Consider the following 21,539-nt stretch of genomic DNA (forward strand, 5'->3'; position numbering starts at 1 on the left):
AATTTGCCCTTACTTCCACATATTTTTTTTTCATCCAACACGGCATTCTGTGTCAACTCAAAGAACAAATCTAATCTAAGCTAGTAATCAAAATCTGATCAGATATAAAAATTCATGAAGTTGGCCTCTCCCTTCACCCAAAAGGCATCCACATGGCTGCAAGGTCTGGAAAAAACACTGGTATGACTGACCAAGATGACAACAAAAGACACAGCTGATGGCACAGGTTGAGTTTTATAGGACGACAGCTCCTCAATACCACTTCAAACAAGTGCTTCTTTTATTCTACAGCACTAAAGGAATTGTTGCTCTTAAAAGGCACAAATAAAATTCAGGTTCAGAGAGTACTCCGGAAAACACAAACCACAGACTATAAGGTTTTCTTCGAGTTTTGCCACTGTACCCAAAAATTAATTATGCTCTCCAGGTCTAAACTAGATACCTTTTTTGGAAACTGTACTAAAACAGAAGGGAAATTCCCATCTAAAGGAAGCAGCTTGCGGCCGGTCACTAGCGGTGTCCCCCAGGGATCAGTATTGGGCCCAGTTTTGTTTAATATCTTTATCGACGACTTAGACGAAGGGATTGAGTCCATCATCAGCAAATTCGCAGATGACACCAAGCTGGGAGGAAGTGTGGACCAACTCGAAGGCAGGAGGGCTCCGCAGAGGGACCTGGACAGACTAGAGAGCTGGGCTGATTCCAACGGGATGAGGTTCAACATTCCAAGTGCCGGGTCCTGCACTTTGGCCACAACAACCCCATGGGGAGCTCCAGGCTGGGGACAGAGTGGCTGGAGAGCAGCCAGGCAGAAAGGGACCTGGGAGTCTGGATTGCCAGGAAGCTGAACATGAGCCAGTAGTGTGCCCAGGTGGCCAAGAAGGCCAATGGCATCCTGGCCTGTATCAAAAACAGCGTCACCAGCAGGTCCAGGGAGGTGATTCTGCCCCTGTACTCAGCCCTGGTGAGGCCACACCTTGAGTACTGTGTCCAGTTCTGGGCCCCTCAGTTTAAGAAGGATGTAGAGGTCCTGGAGCAGGTCCAAAGGAGGGCAACCAGGCTGGTGAAGGGACTCGAGCACAGGCCCTATGAGGAGAGGCTGAGAGAGCTGGGGCTGTTCAGCCTGAAGAAGAGGAGGCTCAGGGGAGACCTCATTGCTGTCTACAACTCCCTGAAAGGAGGCTGTAGCGAGGTGGGAACTGGACTCTTTTCACAGACGACCTTCAACAAGACAAGAGGACACAGTCTTAAGTTGTGCCAGGGGAGGTTTAGGTTAGATATTAGAAAGAATTTCTTCACGGAGAGGGTGATCAGGCTATGGAATGGACTGCCCGGTGAGGTGGTAGATTCTCCGTCCCTGGAGACATTTAAAAAAAGACTGGATGTGGCACTCAGTGCCATGGTCTAGCAACTGCTGCGCTGGGTCAAGGGTTGGACTAGATGATCTCTGAGGTCCCTTCCAACCCGGCTAATTCTATGATTCTATGATTTTAAGTAACTCAGGAGGGAACGTCCATCAGTGTCTCCATGAGCTGTGGCAGTGCTGGGCACAGAGCTGAGCAGCGCACTGCATGTGGCCCTCTTCAGATAACACAACCAGATAACAGTGCCTTGGGGCAGTGCTGGGTGGTGTGAAGGTTGGGATACCATGGGAATGGCTCCTGGGAGGAGCTGCTGGGAGCTCCCCTGATCCCAGCTCTGCCTCTGCCCAAGGCCGAGCAGATATGGGAAGCTGAATGAATGCACCCCTGTCAGTCACATAGTCAAGAAAGGGAAAATGAAACTGAAAAAACCCCAACAAACCAACAAAAGAGCTGCAGGGCAGAGGAGATGAGGAGGTGTGAGTGATACCAGAGGAGGGGAAGGTGCCTGAGCAGCACCTCCCTCAGCCCGTGGTGAGATGGCGGCTGTGCCCCTGCAGCCATGGAGGAGCGCGGGGGAGCAGTCCCCTGAAGGACCCCGGCGGGTGGGGAAAAGGTGGATTGTAGCCCTGAAGTGTCTCAGGTGGGCAGAGGTGAAGCTGCAGCCTGTGCAGGGTTGCAGAGAGGGTCAGCTGTGTCTGTGCATCCCTGGGAATGAACCCGTGAAGAAGGACACACTGCTCAGCTGGGCTGGCATCCACTTCAACCAGAACAACCCCGCATGCTGGATACCCAAAGTGGTACACAGACTGTTCCTTGAACACAGCAGCTACAAAACTAGCTGATAAAAGCTCCCACAACCTCTCCAAAGCTGAATTTGATGCAACATGTAGCTTCTGAGGGGAAAAACCACAACCACTCATTTCAAAGGAGCTGGGTGCTGAGGAACAACAACAGGGAGTGGGAAAAAAACAACCCCTAGCATCACTTCCCCTTTTTTCTCTCACAGAGTTGAGAAGCTTCTATTAACTGCAAGCTTATATTAATTGCAAAGCATGAGAATCTGAACACACACCCTCCTTGGGCAACCGGGGCCAACCCCTGGAAAATATTTCCATCTATGGGATGCATGCATTGTGCTACCAGCAAAATATCAAACCTGATAAGGCAGGGACCTTTCACAAGGCTCAGAGACACAACTTCGTGATGCTGACTCAGTCTAAGATAAGTTGCTTTAATTTTCTTCCCTCACAGGGGAAGTAACACCAGCCACCTTCATATCCAGTTTGAAACCTAGATGGTATTTGGACATTTGAATCAGAGTACAGGATGGAACTGGGGTTCCCTGCAATGGGAGTCAACTTCCCACTCTAAAGGTGAAGATCTTCAGGAAGTTCTTGGTGCACCGTTAGCCCTGCCCTGGACAAAGGGTATTGTATTATACAATTTTCCATGCCTAAGGCTTGATACAGCCTTTTCTGCCTAGATCTAGTCATACATATAACTTGTGAGGGAACCAGGAAAATCAGTTAGAAAGGTCAGGTAGTTAAAAAACCTTTAAGAAAGAGACTGAGAGATGCTGGTTTCCCCCAGCAGCTTCCAAAGGCTGGTCAACCAAGAGAACAAACAGTCAAATGACACTGCTGCAGATGCCTCAGAGACCTATGAACCATCTCCTGGTGAGAAGGCAGCAAGCACAGTGTCAGTGGCAAAAATTAACAAGTTAAGAGCAGTTTTGCTGGACCCATTTTGCTGAGCAGGTTGATTGCTGTGAAAAGCTGGGACCAGCACGGTACCACTCCTGTGCATGGGGCTCAGGGCTTTGCACATGGGTAAGAGGACAGCAAGGCACTGCAGGAAACATCCTGCCAGCCAAAACCCTGCACTAACACCTCCCCCTTTCTGGTTTGTGTTTGCCATGTGGAAGGAGTCTCAGCAGTAACTCCAGTGAGCAAGCACAGGGAGCAGACAGAACTTGGTGCTCAGTGCCACTGATCATGTACTTACTGCCCAGGGGAGAGAGATGCAGCAGAAACAAGAAGCTGCAAATACCCAAAGCTTTGCCAGATATCTCTACACTGCCATGCTCCTCAAACACAGACCCTATTTACTACACCAAAGTTCAGAGGGGAAGTGCAAGGAAAGTATCAGAGCAAGAGGTATGTTGTGGGTCCTGACTACGCAGCCCTGTTATACTTCCCTTCCTGAAGCTCTACATATGTTCTCCCTTACCTTCTTTGTCCCTCAGAAGCACAAGTTGGAAAGCAGAAAACCTGTGGTGAACACGTGCAACCAGGAAGGAGAGCAGGAAGAGATCAGATGTGTTGTGAAGTGGGGAAAATATACTATGGAATGAATGCAACATGTTTTTTTCTGCTTTTTCTGTAGCATGGGATGTGTTGCTTCCCAACTAGGGTCAGCCAGAAATTTTTCCCTTTATAAATTCCCTTCTCCTTCAAAGTTTGAAGTAACTATAGTGCACACAGCAGACTTTTAGAAACTCTCCAGAGCCAACCACCGTGTGGGTGCCAGAACCGATGGGAGTTACAGCCTAAGTTTCAGTGGGGTACAGAACTGACTTGGGTTTTCTGTGGGCCCTAGGATTTAATGCTGACTACACAGGCTGGAGACAGAGAATAAAGAGCTTGGCACAGCTGTCAGCACAGAGGCCCAAGGCTCAGGACAAGCTCTGCAGGCTTTTGATGCAGACAGGTTTTTTTTGCTCCTGAAACACCTGGTGCATCACACGCCTGCCGCTGGGCTAATTCTTCCCCAGCAAAAGGCATGATGGAACAAGTGCTTCCAATCAAAAGGGAAACTTAGCCAGTCATGAAAATCCTCCCCAGGCTACCAGGCTTTATTCCTTCCAGTTGGCTCAGCTTTGTTTTTCCAGTTTCAAGCTCTCTCGAGAACAACTCCAGGTCTCTCCCAATCTGCTCAGGTGGGACACAAACTAAAGAAAATGGCTCTGTCCCCCCCAAAGCCCCATTACTGCATGTAACAGCAGTGTTAGAAAAAAAGCTTTTTTCTGGAACAGAAAAGGTTATACTCACCACACAAGGTACCCTCAGATGTGCAGCTCTTGTAGAAGTCTTCTGTTGCTATCATCTGTTAATCCACAACCTGAAGTCCCCATGCCCTTGACTCAGCTCCCAGCTCAGAGGTCTCATGTCCTTCCCCACTGCAATACAACAGGACTGTTGTTTGGGCACATGCACGGGGTCAGGAGCTCCTCAGAAACACCTGAGTAACCTATGAGCTAAGCTACCAGCTGCTTGGCCTCACTGAAAGGATGGAACACAGACAAAACTGCCCTATCCCTACGTACTCTGTCAGCCTTTACTGGGTTAAAATGCCTCTTGGTCCAGAGCTGGAACAAGCTGGAGCTGTGTCCCAGCACACAAATAAACGCTTTGCTTCTGAGAGGTGTTTCACTCTGTCTTCCAACTGCTGTCTGGATGACATCCTTCTGCCTCCTGGCCAGCAATAAAGCAAAAAGAAGACTCCTGAGCAAAGGAGGAGGTACAGGTTGACTAAAGGAGATGGCACCGAGCTAAGATAAGGACAGACAACATTCAGCACTGTCTTGCTCTCTTTTTGTGCCCAATCTGATCAGTGCAGCTGGTCAAGGAGGGACTCATCTCCATCACAGCACATCACCCAGAGCCTCTTCATCCTCACTGAAAAGATAGGCATCCTCTGCCTGACCTGCTTCAGGTACTTGTCTGCACTGGGCAGAGCTGGAAGAGTTTTATTCCTCCACAGTCTGTACAGGGGGGCTGAGGGTAAGCAACTGGGATGTTAGATGTCAACATCTGGACAGGTGAATTGCACTGTGACATTCCCCACCTTGCACTTAGCTTTTCAGAGAGCTGCTATCATCATAGTGCACCTAAAATGAAAGCCCTGCTAGTCCCCAAGGACTGTAACAATATTTCAAGTGGACCCAAGTCATTTTGGGGAGTAACTGAAGAGAAGGCAGAGCTGCAGGTCTCAGCCTGCCTGTGTCAGCACCAGAAGAAAGAAATGCCCCAAGCACCAAACACTTCATGAGAACAGCACTGCCTGGAGCATGCAAGGCTCGTCTGATGCCCACCAAGAGACCCACTAGGAAAGGCAGGAAGGGATACAGACATGCAGTGGGGCTGGGGCAAGGAAACATGGAAAAGAAAAGAACAGAGTGCACATTTCTTCTCGTGGAGAGATGTGGGGTTTACAGACCAACCTTGAGTATTCTTCTCTTTTTTATGACTTCTGATATAGTACCCCTTGGGACAGGAAACACTTGAGGTTGATGCAGACAAATACAAAATAATGAGTCTAGGGGCAGGAAGCCAAAGCAGACTGCACACATTAAATCAAAGTGTCACACTGCAAGGCTGGCCAGGGGAGGGACTGACTCTAAGACCTGTGAAGCCATCAACCCTCATGCTACAGAAAATAAAAAAATACATCTCAGAAAGGAATTGCAGGCAGAATAACTTTCCTAATAACAGGATGAATGAGGAAAAAATTGTTACAAAGGGCTCTCAAATCAAATAGGGGAAAAAAAAAAGAAAGCACGTAAGAGACTGCATGACATTTACCCACAGTGGGTCTGAACTGGAGGGTTCAGAAGAAGTTCAAATCAGCTCCACTTCAGGAAAGACTGACTTAATGATGGCAGAGCTTATCTGCCACCCCAGCATACAATTGTCACTAAGTGCGCAGACTCCTGTTTCAGATTTTACATGTTATCTCTTTGTGTCTTAATCCCAACAGGTACTTGCTCCCGTTGTCCCACAGTGTGACTGGTGGTTATCTGCTCCCCACATCAGCTGCTGGTCACATCCCAGTCCCACAGTATGACCTGTGTGATTACTTTGATCCATTTTGTTGGTCGTGGGGTGTTTTTTGTTTTCCTTTTTGTCTCCCATGGGATTCACTTTGAAGTTGCTCAAAGCTGTGAATTAAGTAAACTCATTCTAGATGCAGACTTTGAAATAAAGATAGATATTTTGAGATAAAAACCTGAGCTGCAAGATGCTGTACTGGCTGCTAGGCCATGGTCACTGCAGTTAACAGAGTTCAAACAACTGTCAGGATTTGACTAAGACCTCCTTACCCTGTTGCAATGCAATTGCAGGGCTTACCAAAAAACATGGACTTGGTAGCATGCTCTGAGAAAGTCCATCACTGTGCTGCACATCTTGCTTCTACCTCTTCAGGAGCACACTTCAGACAACACTCTTTTTGAGGACCCTAAAGAGGGCTACAGAAACAACTTCATTTCTTTCAGATTTTTTTGTATGCCTTCCTCTAAATCTCAGGCAAGCTTTCCTGAGTTCTCTTAGGAAAAGTGTCCTGAAATTGCTTTGTTTTCTCTTTGGTGGCAGGCCAGCTTTGTGCAGCTCAGTTTTCACCTATGGATTGGTAACTCTAATATCCAGCTGCCGGCCCTGGCCCTATAGAAGTTTCCAACCAAGCACCAGAAGGTACAGGGCCCCGTAATTCACACACTAATTCTTTTGTCTGCATCTATTTAATCTCTAAAGCTGGACACTACCAGAGCCTTCCCTACCACCCACTAGGGAGAACCACCACCAAAACCTTCTCTGCTTCACAGCAACGACATATGCTAGAGAACTGTTTTGGAAAGATATATTAGGTACTTCAGGAACTGCTTTTAGAAAAAGTAAAGTTTTTCACTTCTTGAAGAAATCTATTACTTCCCTCTCCAGTGAGTTTGTTGGGTATTTATCTTCCAAGGCTTGGTCAGGTAACTGCATCTTGGTTTTGTACATCTTTCCACATAAGGTGCCTTGGTACAGGTGACCAAAAGGGACGTAAGACTTTTTTGCCATTATCTGCCACCAACACAAATCCCGACTGTAAAGCCTTGTGGTTTTTAAATCAATCCCCATACAGAAAGCTACATCTTTTGTTCAATTGCCTCAATTTTCTTACTGTTTTTCCAACCCAGAACAAGCCACTCAGTTTTACCGTTGGATGTCTATCCATTTCTGTCACACAAGTCCCACTGGCAACCTGGAAGACATCCATGGAAATGACTGCTATTCCAGATCTCCACTCACATCACACTTAAGACTGTGTATCTAAAATATTAAAACAGCAGACAAGACAACCTGGCTTGAATTGGTAAAAGAAATAAAAACCTCACCTTCTCACAGCTCTTTGTGATGAGAAAGCATTTCACTCATCAGAAAACCAGATTAGCAACATGTCAACAGTTGGCTGCTGAATGTTTTGGCACTACTCACCAGTTACCAAAGGAAGGGGGAAGTTGATTTTACAATTAAAACACCAGATTGGGAAAAAATATCTGTTCTCAACTCTTCTCCAGGTTCCTCCTGTTAACATGGGTTTCCACTGCTCAGTTTCCCCAGCTGTAAAAGAAGAGGCCACAGCAATGCCTCTCCTTGCCCTCCCAAGCATCTGCCCTGGCTATAGGAACTGGGAGATACTTGGGGTAGGGACAATTTACCCAGGTAAGAGTGATCATATCTACCAGCAAAATGAAGGGAAGGATCAAGAAGAAAGAGAAACTCATGGACTAACTCGCTTTTGACAGCCAGAACTTGTCTCCTGGAGTGTAGCTTTTCTAGCAGGCATCAGAACCACAGAATCCTTTGGGTTGGAAGGGACCTCTGAGATCAAGTCCAACCCTTGACCCACTCCCCCTATGGTTCCCATCCCATGGCACTCAGTGCCACATCCAGGCTCTTCTTAAAAACCTCCAGGGATGGAGAATCCACTACTTCCCTGGGCAGCCCATTCCAATGCCTCATCACCCTCTCTGGAAAGAATTCCTTCCTAATATCCAACATAAACCTTTTTATGTTTTTTTATGTTGGATATTAGGAAAACATTCTTAAGCCCATGCCCTCTTGTCTGACTGATATCTGCCTGGGAGCAGAGCCCGACCCCCCCTGGCTCCAACCTCCTTTCAGGGAGTTGGAGAGAGTGATGAGGTCTCCCCTGAGCCTCCTCTTCTCCAGCCTCAACACCCCCAGCTCCCTCAGCCCTTCCTCACAGGAATTCTGCTGGATCCCTTCACAGCCTCCTTGCTCTTCTCTGGACCTGCTCCAGCACCTCAATCTCCTTCCTGAGCTGAGGGGCCCAGAACTGGACACAGGACTCAAGCTGTGGCCTCACCAGAGCTGAGCACAGGGGCAGAATCCCTTCCCTGGACCTGCTGGCCACGCTGTTCCTGAGCCAGCCCAGGATGCCATTGGCCTTCTTGGCCACCTGGGCACACTGCTGGCTCCTGTTCAGCTTCCTGGCAATCCAGACTCCCAGGTCCCTTTCTGCCACTCTGTGCCCAGCCTGGAGCTCCCCATGGGGTTGTTGTGGCCAAAGTGCAGGACCCGGCACTTGGCCGTGTTGAACCTCATCCCGTTGGGATCAGCCCAACTCTCCAGTCTGTCCAGGTCCCTCTGCAGAGCCCTCCTGCCTTCCAGCTGATCCACTCCCCCCCAGCTTGGTGTCATCTGTGAATTTGCTGATGATGGACTCAATCCCCTCATCTAAATCATCAGTAAAGATACTGAACAGAGCTGGGCCCAACACTGGTCCCTGGGGGACACTACAGCCACCAACTGGATCAGCACCACTCTGTGGCCTCCAGCAGTTCCTAACCCAGCCCAGAGTGCTCCTGTCTGAGCCCTGGGCTGACAGCTTTCCCAGGAGAATGCTGCGGGAATGGTGTCAAAAGCTTTGCTGAATTCCAGGCAGACTCCATCCCCAGCCTTCCCCTCATCCCCCAGCTGGGTCACCTCATCATAAAAGGAGCTCAGGTTGGTCAGACAGGACCTGCCCTTCATAACCCCGTGCTGCCTGGGTCTGAGCCCCTGTCCCTCCTGAAGCTGCTGTGTGATTGCCCCCAGGATGAGCTGCTCCATAACCCTGCCAGGCACTGAGGTCAGGCTGACAGCCCTGGAGTTTCCTGGGTCCTCCTTTGGTCCTCTTCTGTGGATTGCTGTGACATTCACCAACTTCCCATCATCTGGGACCTCCCCAGTGAGCCGGGGCTGTTGGAAATGGAGAGCAGCTTGGGGAGCTCTTCCCCAGCTCCCTCCTCACTTTGAGGTGGATCCTGTCTGGTCCCATAGACTTGTGAGGATCCAAGTGGCTCAGCAGTCACCAACTGTTCCCTCCAACAGGAGGGGGGATGTTCTGCTTCTTACTTCTCTCTATAAGCCTCAGAAGCCACTATCCTCAGGACACCCTGTCTTACTGTTAAAAACTAAGGTAAAGAAAGTGTTAAATACCTCAGCCTTTTCCTCATCTTTAGTAACTATGTTTCTCCCCACGTCCAACAAAAAAATGGAGGTTTTCCAGCCCCTCCTTTTGCTGCTGATGCATCAGTAGAAAGATTTTTTTGTTATCCTTAACAAAAGTGGCAAGATTAAGTTCAGCTCTCTAATTTTCTTTGTACATGACCTAACTATTCCTAAACTCTTCTCGAGTAGTTAGCCCTTTTTTCCATAATCAGTAGGCTCTCTTCTTTACCCTAATTTCTTTCAAAATCTCCCTGTTCATTCAGACTGCTCATCTTCCCCTCTGCTTTGCCTTTGGGCACACCAGGACAGCTGCTCCTGTGCTTTCAGGACTTGCTGCCTGAAGTACACCCATCCCTCCTGGACCCCTCTGCTTCCAAGGGCTGTTTCCAAGGGCACGCTCTGAATCAGTCTGCTGAAAAGGCCAAAATCTGCCCTCCAGAAGTCCAACATAGAGGTTTTACTGATAGCCCTCCTAGAAAACTATTATTTCATGGTCACTGTGCCCCAGACAGCCTCCAACCACCACATCTCCCACCCATCTCACTCCTTCTGCTTGCAAACAGAAGGTCCAGTGGGGACCCATCCCTGCTGGGCTCATTTACCAGGAGGAGCAGGAAATCATCCTCTACATGCTGTAGAAATCTCCTAAACTGCCTCTTCTCTGCTGTGTGGCACAGATACCCAGCAGGTTAAAGTCACCCAGGAGAACCAGGGCTGGTGATTTTGAAACATCTGCCAGCTGCATAATTCATCACCCTCATCATCCTGACTGTGTGGTCTGTAACAGACTCCCACCAGGATATCAGCCTTGTTGGCCTTCCCCCTGATTCTGATCCACAGGCACTCCATCTTATTGTTACTGACTTCAACTTCTACAGAGTCAAGAGACTCTCTAACATACAGAGCTACCCCTCCACCTCTCCTACCCTGCCTGTCCCTTCTGAAGAGCCTGTAGCCACCCATGGCAGCACTCCAGCCATGGGAGTCATCCTACCCTCCATGATGGTGACTCCATCACAGCTTTCCTGCTGCACCATGGCTTTCAGCTCCTCCTGTTTGTTGCCCATACTGCGTGCACTGGTGTACATGCACTTCAGCTGGGCTGCTGATTTGGCTCTTAACTCGGGCTTTCCACTCTTGGGCTCATCTCTGGAGAGCCAAGTTTCAGTCCCTACCTTCAAACCTAGTTCAAAGCCCTCCTGGTCAGCCCCAGCTCACAGGCTGCAGTCCTTTGGAAGGACAGTGGATAGCTCCTGCTGGACACCAGACAGCATGGAATCTGCCCCATGGCCAAAGAACCCCAAATGCTGCTGCTGACACCAGTCCCTAAGCCATGAATTAACCTGCTGGATCCTCCCGCAGTTCCCTCATCCATCGCTGTCATTAGAGGGATGGAGGAGAACACAACTTGGGCTCCTGATCCCTTCACCACTTGTCCCAAGGCCCTGAAATCTCTCAATTTCTTTTTATTACCCCGTCACTCCCCACTTGAAAGAGCAGAAGTGGGTAAAGCCACCATGCCTGGGTGCTTCATGGGTTGGAAGGGAGTGGCTGCTTGGGATGTACCCCACAGGAGAGGAACAGCAAAGCTATGAACTCGTGTGGAAGAAGTATTCTCTCATTCCCATACAGATTAATGGATTCATCAGGGAAGGAAGCTGGAGTGGAAGGTATCTTGTCTGGCCCATAACAATCAGGTACAGCAGTTGTGGGAATCAAATGACTAATTAGTAAATAAATACAATTCAGGGTCTGAAGGTTCTATCTTTCTTCCTTGCAGGACAAATGCCCAGATTCTTCCCTGGGACAGCAGACAGGAAGTGATCTCAATAATAAAACCATTGCAGTAGTGCTGCAAGCAGACAACAAAGGCCATTTTCCCTCCTTTTCGTATCCTTCTTGTTCCTGCTACAAGATAGGGAGAAAAAGCTGCTCTGACTCTACTGATGCATTGCTTCTCACACCCATACTGAGGGGCTGCTGACATGGTCTGTGTCCCATGGCTGGAAGACTGATGGGAGCTTATAGCTCTGCTCCTGTGGAAAAGTAGGAGCACTTTTCCAGATCCAGGTCTGATTCTTTCATCCTTCATTTCTCACCTTCACAATAGTCACAGTGTTCTTTCTTTCAAATGCATTTCTGTTTTGAGCATTAATACCTTTAAGTTTGGAAATCCATGGGAGCTACCAGAAGAGTCACAGAACTGTCAGCTGACAGGGAGCAGAGCAGATGGAGGATGTGGATCTCTCCTCCTAGGAGTACACACCAGACCTCACATCCACAAGGACAAGTCACTGCCATCATGTTCCCCAGCAGAACCATCAGGCAGAAAGCTGCCTCATTTCCATCCACTTCCCCATCCATCAGCAGCTGCACAGACTGCCAGATGGGGATCCCCAGCCAGCACAGCCCCCAGCACTCATCCTCACACTCCCAGCAGAGCCAGGAGCCAGTGCACACCTACCAAAGCAGCTCAGAGAGCAGACCACTTGCCCAAGGCTGTCTGTATACAATTTTTATCTCAATAAATATTTTTTAAATAAAATATGTATATATATACATTTGTATATATATTTATATTATAGATTTTATATAATATACATATTTATAAAATAATTATATTTATTTTTATTTATATATATCTCCATATTTTTGTCTCCATAAAAAGCTTCCTGGCCTCACATGGTACCATGCAGATCAGGAAAAGGCCAAGGGACACAAGACTGGAAGGAGCCTTGCAGGACCAACATTACACTCTAAGTTACATCTTCAGCCTCCACACAGAAGCAGGGGAGGCAAGGGGAGGTGTGGGCAGGCACAAACACATAGCCAGGACGTACCTCCTGCTTTCACAAGTGTTTGCTGGGTCTGGATGGCACAAAGGAGAGAGTCATGGTGTTCACAGCAGGAGTTTAAGACAGCTTAACCCAAAAAGAGACATTTTGATGCAGAGATCCACAGACAAGGAAAAAGTTACAGGATTAGAAGAGATCCACCTCACACTCAATACTGCTGCTGGAGTACAGCCCCCCTGCTACCCCAACCAGCACTGATGAGCAGAGCTCACTGCTCCCTCTAAAGAAGACTCCAACACATCTGGGGCACAAGGATTTGCTAACCAGACCTTCCTGTAGAGTTTTTTCACTGGTCTGCTTTTCTGAGAGAAGATGATGAGCCCATGCACTCCTGCTGCCAGTAGCCATGCTCTGATTCAGCCTGGAACAGCAGGAGAGCCAACATTCCCCTTGCACACCTGCAGCCTTCACAAGGCCTTTTCCCACTGATCTCCTCAATCCCCTTCCCGCATCCAGTGAGCACAGGGACACCAGAGCAGACCTGAATCCCTCATTTCATTCCTACTCCCAGGCCTTTCAGATCCTGGTGCTCTCCTCCCAGCATGAGGATGACATCCTCTCCATTTCAAATCTGCTGCTCTCCCAGGGATGGTAAACAAGCAGCAGACATGCAGGAATCTTCCCAGAGACATTGCAGCAACATCTCTATTTTGTATTCATCAAGTTATTGCTCACACACACACACAGCTAAGCTCAGCTCCATCAGCTCTTTTATTTTACATTTAAGCAGCCTGCTCTGTAATGGCTTTAGCTGTGCAAAAGGAAAAACCCACTTCTAGTTTAGGCCACACCACTGTGGTACATGCAGGTACCTGGGCTGATGCTGCCTCTGCATTATCAGAGTTCCTCTTGCCCAGCACATCCCACCCTTCTAGCAGACAGGCTGGGTACCTGCTGGGTTGGCATCACTCCTGAAGAAGAGCCCAATAAGACAAGGTACCAGCTCAGCCAGGACCAGGGAGGGGGTCCAACCCCAGGCAATGCTACAGCCCTGGAGAGGAGAGGCTGGAAAGCTGCCAGGCAGAAAAGGACCTGGTTGCTGGTTAACACCAAGCTGAACATGAGCCAAGAAGGCCACCAGCATCCTGGCTTTTCCCAGGAATGGCATGGCCAGCAGGAGAAGGGAAGGGATGATGCACCCCAGTACCAGAAGGACATTGAGGTGCTGGAGCAAGTTCAGAGAAGGGCAACCAAGCTCGGGAAGGGTCTGGAGAACAAATCCTGTGAGGAGAGGCTGGGGGAACTGGGAATGTTTAGATTGGAGAAGAGGAGGCTGTGGGAAGAACTTATCACTCTCTACAGCTCCCTGAAAGGAGGTTGTAGGGAGGTGGGTGTTGGCCTCTTCTTCCAAGTGAATAATAGGACTAGAGAAAATGGCCTGAAGTTGCACCAGGGCAGGTTTAGACTGGATATTAGGAAGAAATTCTTTATTGAGACAGTAGTTAGGCATTGGAATGAGCTGCCCAGGGAGGTGGTAGAATCACCACCCCTGAAATATTTAAATACTGTGTAGATGAGGCACTTCAGGACATGCTCTTGTGGGTGATACAGGTAGTGATGCATGTATTTAATTGGGAGGGATGCTGACAGCTGGATCTTAAAGAGGTCTCTTCCAATTGTGCCAATGTTGTGTGATTCTGTTTGTGACTCCCAGGTTCAGTCCTGCAAATTAACCACAAATTCACCTTTCAGCAGAGATGAGCTGTCCTAAGAGCCCACACTGCCATCAGGATGGATATGATGGGCAAGTCATGCATTAAGATGGTGAACATGACAAAACTATTCCTTCTGTAGGTGTTCGGGTCATTTTGTGTCACACACAGCAAGCTGTGAAACCCCACTCCCCAGTGAGAAGCTGATAGTGATTTGCTTTTACTGAAATTGTTTACTAAACATTGCTGGCCTTGCATTATAGAAAGACCAAGAAATATGTGGCAAGACACAAAATAAACCAGATCATATTGAAGCATTTTCCTCTGGATCTCTGTAACTATAGACCCAATCATCAGCTTCCCTCTCTCACTGCAGTAAATAATTAACTGCAAAAGAATATTATTGGACCCATCCTCCCCAACCAATTTTGTTTGCAAATAACGTGCTGTCTGGATTGCTCAGTGTCAGTGCACACAGGTTACATCCAGAACATTTCACAAGACAGAGAGGAGCAGTTTAACTTCAGGATAACAGAGATCTTTCCTTATATGTCTGAGAGGGCATCAAGACCCAGCCCACAGCCCTTTCAGCAGACCCAGCCTGGCTCATTCACTGCACCAACATCACTGCAACCAGCAGCACACACCAATCATCAAGCCTGAGAACTTCCAACACACCGCTCTGGACTGCCTGAACTTCACTGCAAATTACCTCCCTTGAAATTCAAAAGTTTTCTGTTCCTTTCATTGCTTTTGAGAACATCCTCCCCTCACAGTCTTTCCCACAACAGAACTTGAATTTTTAAGATACACCTGGAATTCACAGCTTGGCAGGGGAATATCCTGACGGCTCAGCCACACACAGTAACTTCTTCCCTTTCTTGCTACTCTGTCCTCATCAACCTAACACTCCTACAGACCATGGGAGTAACAAGACAGAAAACCTTCAGAAAACTCATTCCATTTTCCATACTGAAAGATAGCCCCTGCAGAAAGCCCAGAGGGCAGGCAGGATGATGCCAGGAGGGAAGCTGAGATGGGCTGGGCAGCAGGTGGGAGCAGGCTGCACACAGACACACCAACTAACAATGCAAGGTCTGCCCTTTGATCCCAGTCCTTTTCTTAGGATACAAAGTAAAATTCACTTTAAAAACAGACATAAGGAGAGCACAAAGATGAGAGCAAGCAAAAAAATTGCAAAAAATATCAAAAAGAAAATTGCAAGAACACCTTTCCTACAATAGCTAGAAAACACAGGGAGAGGCAGAGAAGCACCATCACCAAGCAAACATCTTCACACTCACAGGCACTTTGGGCCTAGTTTTACAATTTTGGGGGTTTAGACACATACCAGGATTAGTTGAGCTGGCTATGAAGTGTTCAATAAAAACCTCCACCAAGAAGGAATTTAAACTAAAACAAGCATGGAAAGAGAAACTGAGGAAAGAGTCAGAAAAAAGAATGAAAGGACAACAATGACACAACAGAAAGAAGGAACAATGCAGGGAAAGGAAAAATTAAACAAGAGATACTGAGGACAGTTCAGGAGAAGATACACCATTAAAAAATAGAAATAAAAACTGGAAGGGAAAGATAACAGAAAGAGGAGCATGTCATGGCAGAGCAGTTGAATGGCAGTTGGAAAATAGGTAATTTGTTTAATCTCATCTGTATTTGTCAAATAATTTATTTGATTAATACTCTTTCATGGTCTTCAACATGCTAAAGAGCTCATCAAATACCATAGCATAAATATGTGATGAGATTAATACAGGTAAAATTCAAATACATTCAACATTTTTACCTGCTGCTTAATAAACTCTGGTTCTAAGTTTACACTTCCAAAATGTTAAAATAGAAATCAGATAGTAAATTACAATTAAAGAGTGTTCAGAACACAATCATTTTGCTCTTCCTAATTTGACAAAAAACACAGCAGCATAACACATCTTGAAGAGAGGAAATGAAACATTTCTACCTCTTCCCTTCATCATCATCTCAAAAGGAGCCCCTTTCTACAGGTGGTACTTTTTGTCTTGGATTTTATTTGAATATTTCACCCATATTTGACTGTTTTGGTCCATGATACTTTTTTCTCACAAGAAAATCTGGGCAGCTCCAAAGGCAGTCTAACAGGAAGGTAAATTCAGAGTGCAGAAGCAGGAGGAGGGGTGGCAGTGGGTGCCATTTACAGCGTGGAGGCAAATGTTTGAGTTGAGCTTTGCTCCTCTTTAAAGGAAAGAAAATTAAATAAAAGATGGCCACATGGAAAACGACCTCTACTCTTACATGGAACCAGCAACCTTTTCCTAGAGTCCTTAGGTGAACAAGGAACAAAAGCAGTTAATCTGCCATTTTTCAGCTTATCATTTCCCTTTTCCAACCCAATACTATACCAAGAAAGTCTCCTTGAGTCCTCAGACCTCAGGATGAAAGCCACCAGGGCAGATCATCTCCAGGAATCTCTAGCAGGGAGCCCCATGAAGTGACCATTCCATCACTTTCTAGGCTAAAGTCAGAGAAAACCCAGCTTACTCTCACTGCTAATAGCAGCCAAGGACCAAACTAGCCACAGGAGTGAACCACACCAAGAGTAACTCACCAAGAGTAACTCCCTGGGGCCGGAAAAATGTCCCTCAGGTCATAAGTCCTGTTATATATTACAGTGATACCCCAAACTGAGATAATTACTGCTAATTACAAGATCATTTTTATGTAAACATGGAAGATATTGCCATGCATACTTCCATCTCTTTTTAGTTAAGAGGTTTACAGAGACAAAAAAAAAAAAAAAAAAGGAAAATGAAAAGGACACACTGACAGCTCCCACCCCAAAGCAGACTTTTCTGCAGTGATAATGTGCAGCCTCCAGACCCACCATGAAGAGGGAAATCAATCAGATCAGCCTCCCTTGAAGACAAGAAGTTGGCATGTTATTAATCACACAGGAAAAACATCTGATGAGGACAAGGCAAGGACCAGACACACAGAGGGGTGACACCCATTGCTGTGTTACAAACACTTGCAAAAATCAGGCAAATCGCCAGTTGCAAAATCAAAATGCTTTGGAGATCTTCAAGGATAAACACAACAGCAATTCTGAACAGGAGAAACCAACATCCACCAATATCCTCCACACAAACCACCAGCGCCTCTTCTGCTGAACCAACACAAAGCTTCACAATGCTTTTCTCCTTCCAAAAACCAATTACTGCTCCATCCCATGAACCCCCCTGTGCAAACCAGACTGGGGTATGTCACAACAAAGCCGCACGAGGAGTCTGTATCCTTTCTGCATCTCAAAGACCTCCCCACGAGCACCTCTGCACAGCACATGCTGAAGAGACACGACTGACATCATCCACACAGTCCATGACGTGACTTGGGCCAAGCATTCCTGCTGCACCAGCCTCCTTTCAGCTGTCCCAAGCATTACTCTAGCCACTCCAGAGCTTGCCAGTCCTCTCTGATCTCTCTTTAGCTTGTCTCCAGACACGGTTGAGGCAATTAAAATGCATCCCCAACCAGAAGCCATATGGGCAAGGCAGGTACCTGCTGCCGCTCAGAACACGGGGGTTGCACCCCTGGTCCCCACACTGTCCTTGCAGAGCAGGCAGGGTGCAAGCAGACTGCAGCTCCTGGGTGGTGAGCATCCCTGGGAGGAAGGGAGGTGGCAACACCAGCTCTGCAGAGCTGCACACCCACAGGAAGAGGGGACCTCACTTACTTGCTCACAGATGCACATTCCTGCACCTCCACTACCTGCACAGTCCCTCTATGCACTGCCGTGAAGTGCTGACTCCTGGGGGGCAGCCAGGGCCCGATGGATGGGGTGAAGGATTTTGGCAAAGGGTGAATGGATCTGGTACTCCCCCTTGGAAGAAGCATCGGGGAGTCAACTGTGAGGAAGGTAAGGGGCTGAGGGAAGGCAGGTGTTAGGATGCTGATAACTGTGGGTGCAAGGAAGAGGAGAGAAAGCTGCAGCCTGGAGGTGCGGGGAGAAGCAGAAGGGCAAGCAAGGAGAGGAAAGGGAAAAGCAGCCTGAAGGGGGAGAAGGGCATGGGTGCAGAGGGGGTGCGCGAGAATAAGGACGGAGGATGGAAGTCCCAGGGGGTGAAGAGTCTGTGGTTGGTGGTACCGTGCACCCCCTCCCCCTCGGCGGCCTGCCCGGGGACGGGGTGGGCAGGCAGCGCCCAGGCAGCAGCCATGGCGCGGCCCGGCGAGCAGGTGTGTCCGAACACTGCCCACCGGGCCGGGCTGGGCCAGAACACTGCCCACCGGGCCGGGCCCCAACACTGCCCCCCGGGCCGGGCCGGGCCGGCCCCAACACTGCCCCCCAGGCCGGGCGTCCCCCCTTCCCTCCCCGCCGCCTCCCCCGGAGCACCGCAGGGGACACCCCCAGCACCGCCGGGGTAGGAACTTCCCGGGGGGTGCAGCCGAGCCGCTAACAGGTGGCGTCAGAGCGTCCCCGCCAAGCCGGGGGGTTGCTGCCCACCCCCGAAAACGCCTCCCGGCCCCGGCCCCTTCTGTCACTCACCGGCTCGTACACCCCGCCAAGCGGGATGCGCGCCCTGGAGAGCGGGGCGCGGAAGTTTAAAGCGGGATAATATTATTTGTTTTTTTCTTCCAACGAAGGAAAAAATCAAACAAGACGAGACGCCCCCGGGGCGGGCGAACCCCTCCCTCCCGCCGGTCCGCTCCTCCCCGCCTGGCCCGGCCCCGCCGGGGGCTTCAGCCGCGTGTCGGCCCGGCAGCGAGGTGAAGTTTCCACCGCGGTGGTGCAGGCGCCCCCGGGGTGCCGCGCCCGCCCCGCATTGGCACCGGGCACTCTGCCGCCGCCGCACGGACAACGTGCGTGCAGGGGGAAGGGAACCGGAGCGGGAGCGGAGCGGGAGCGGGAGCAGGAGCAGGAGCGCGCCCCTCCGGCAGCGGCACACGCCCAGGCCCCGCGTCCCGCCCACCCACGGCTCCGCGGCCGCCGCGGCCGCCGCTGCCGCCCCTGATAGGCGGCCCCCCCCGCTACCGCCCTCCGGGTGGGCCCCGCGCCCGTCACTCAGCGACACCGCCCGCCCCCCGCGGCCTGGCCGCAGGGCGGACCTGGGAGCGGCGGGCGGCTCAGAGGGGGAGGGAACGCGGAACCGGGAGCCAGGAGCAAGGAGCTCGGGGCCGGGAGCCCGGAGCTCGGAGCCGGGCCGCTGCCTCGCTCTGCCGTGTGACCCTCGCCGCCTCCCCGCCCTTTCCCCCAGGCGCTGCAGTGCTCCCTGTGACCCCGCGCTGCGCCGTGCGCCGGCCCCTCCTGGCGGAGGCCTCGTTCCGCAGCCGGGATGAGGGGAAGGCCCTGGTGGCCGCTGCGCTGCCGGCAGGAGCCGCCGCCCGCCCTTGTCCGCGGCTGCCGGGGTGCGGTACCCGCGGGGCGGTACGGCTGTACCGGTACTGGGTGGGGTGGCGGCAGGACCTGTCCCCACGCGGAGTGCGGAGCGGGGGATCAGCTCAGCCCTCAGGTTCCAGAGCGGGGCCTGTAGGCCCGAGTCTGGCCGGGCTGGGAACGGGGCTGCCGCCGGCAGAAGGGCCCGGCTCGCCGGGTGAGGCGGCAGGGAGAGCCCTGACTACGCGGGCAAGGCCCAGCGGCACGTACCAGAAGTACTGCCCGGGACTAAGCTGCTTTTCCTGGCTCCCCATGGAGACAGAACAAAAATGGGATTTTGGGGAAGGAAGATTGGAGTCTGCTGAAACACGGTGTTGATCGCCAGTCACAGTCTGTAGCTGATATGCCACAGGCTAAACCCAGCTCGCAGGGCACTTCATCTGGCCCCTGGAAAAGCGTGGAAAAATAGACTGCTAAAAGTGTTCAGGAGTGGTTTAGACAGGCCACAAAAGAGAATGCCCCCGAATTGTCTCTGTCTAAGACAGCTGGCATCCAATTAGGCTTAGCAACAGATACACACTGCATGAAGGGGATTAGACAATTACAGGCAAAGGTCCAAGTGTGGCAAGAGGCTCTCTCTGATTCTCTTTGGGTCCCAGGAGGAACACCACTAAATTGCAGCCAGTAAATCTTGATGGTCTCAAGCTCCATTTCATGGGATTCAGGTCTGTCAACACAGCACTTTCTCTCCTGTTAGAGTACACCTCTGTTACCAGACATTTCCTAGTGCTAGGCATTGTGATTCCCCAGTGCTTTGGTAAGAGGATAGAGGATTGCACCTCTTTATCCAGGAGCATGCTGAAATGATCAAGCTTTGGTGCAGAATATGACACCAAATAAAGTAGGTGTTCCTGGTACTGGAAAAAAGTAACTGGAAAAGTAACTCTGACTTGAGTTTCAAGCACATGGCCACAACTTACTGTTTTCATTAGGAAAGTATCCAGTAATCTGAAAATGGATTTAGAGACCATTGTTACAGATGTTACATTTGACACATAAAAAGAAAGCTCATGCCTTGCAAAGCTTGTAGTGAGAGGAGCCTGAGTTCTAAGATACTCCTTGAGAGAGCTGTGCAGGTTTTTTCAGGTCTCATGGACGTGTTGCACCAGCACAAACAAACCTGCCAGAGCACTTTCTGAAAGGCAACATGCAAATAGACGGGTCCAAACAAAAAGGCTGAAGCTTCAACTTACCTGGAAATAATTTGCTTGCTTCTAACAAGCTTCCCTGATTCTGAACCACCTCTCAGTTCTCCACAGAGGCAAGGACCACAGCTGACAGAAACATAGCATTGCTCTGGAGCAAGCCAGCAGCAGCAGCAGCAGCAGCAGCAGCAGCAGCAGCACACACAAAACTGCTGGGTTTCTTTAAGGCACATGTACACACACTGCACCTCCCCTCTGCCCTACCTGTCTCATCTTGTTGTAGCCGATTCTGGCAAGCAGGCAAGGTACTGGAGCACGCAGAAATCTTGCTTTTTGAAGCACCCTGAAAGCAGGCTGGTGATTTTTTAGTATCTAGGTGGCCCAGAAGAACTTAGCAGGGAGCAAGAAGCAAATAGTGTAATAGACATAGCTATAGGTCAGCCTCAGTTTCATGCTTCTTCAACTTGTCAACAACCTACAAGAACCAAGAAACACCAGCAAACCACAGCTGCCATTTTCTTGCTCATTCTTCAGTGCCAGATACATGAGGGTATAAGATACCTGAGGACTACTTGTTTGCAAATTGCTGGAAAGAAAATGCATAATTATCTGTTGGTGCATCCTAGCCACACAATGGCACAGGGGTGATGATACAAACTTGGGAGGACTCACACATTGATAACTTAAATATATCTTCTCCCCCTTTCTGTTTTTGGATTAAAAAAGCTAAAAAAAGCATCAGTTATCTCAAAGCAGCAGTTCCATTGCTTTTAGCAAAGGTGGGCAAATACGCACTTGCTGAGGCTGTAGCTCATTCTG

General features: G+C 49.5%; 1 protein-coding gene across 2 annotated transcripts in view; it reads right to left on the minus strand.

Annotated features, from left to right (window-relative positions):
• The window catches only part of LOC103530468 (GTPase HRas), a 45,010-nt gene extending 25,931 nt beyond the window's left edge, over positions 1–19,079 (minus strand). Inside the window, exon 1 of one of the 2 annotated variants that reach the window (XM_030451267.1) lies at positions 18,688–19,079. The gene's annotated coding sequence lies outside the window, so the exon portion shown is untranslated. The remainder of the gene's footprint in view (positions 1–18,687) is intronic. The other variant, XM_030451269.1, reaches the window with a different exon arrangement.
• Positions 19,080–21,539: the final 2,460 nt, after the last annotated feature.

This window comes from Calypte anna, chromosome 5 (assembly GCF_003957555.1).
Source record: "Calypte anna isolate BGI_N300 chromosome 5, bCalAnn1_v1.p, whole genome shotgun sequence".
NCBI lineage: Eukaryota > Metazoa > Chordata > Aves > Apodiformes > Trochilidae > Calypte > Calypte anna.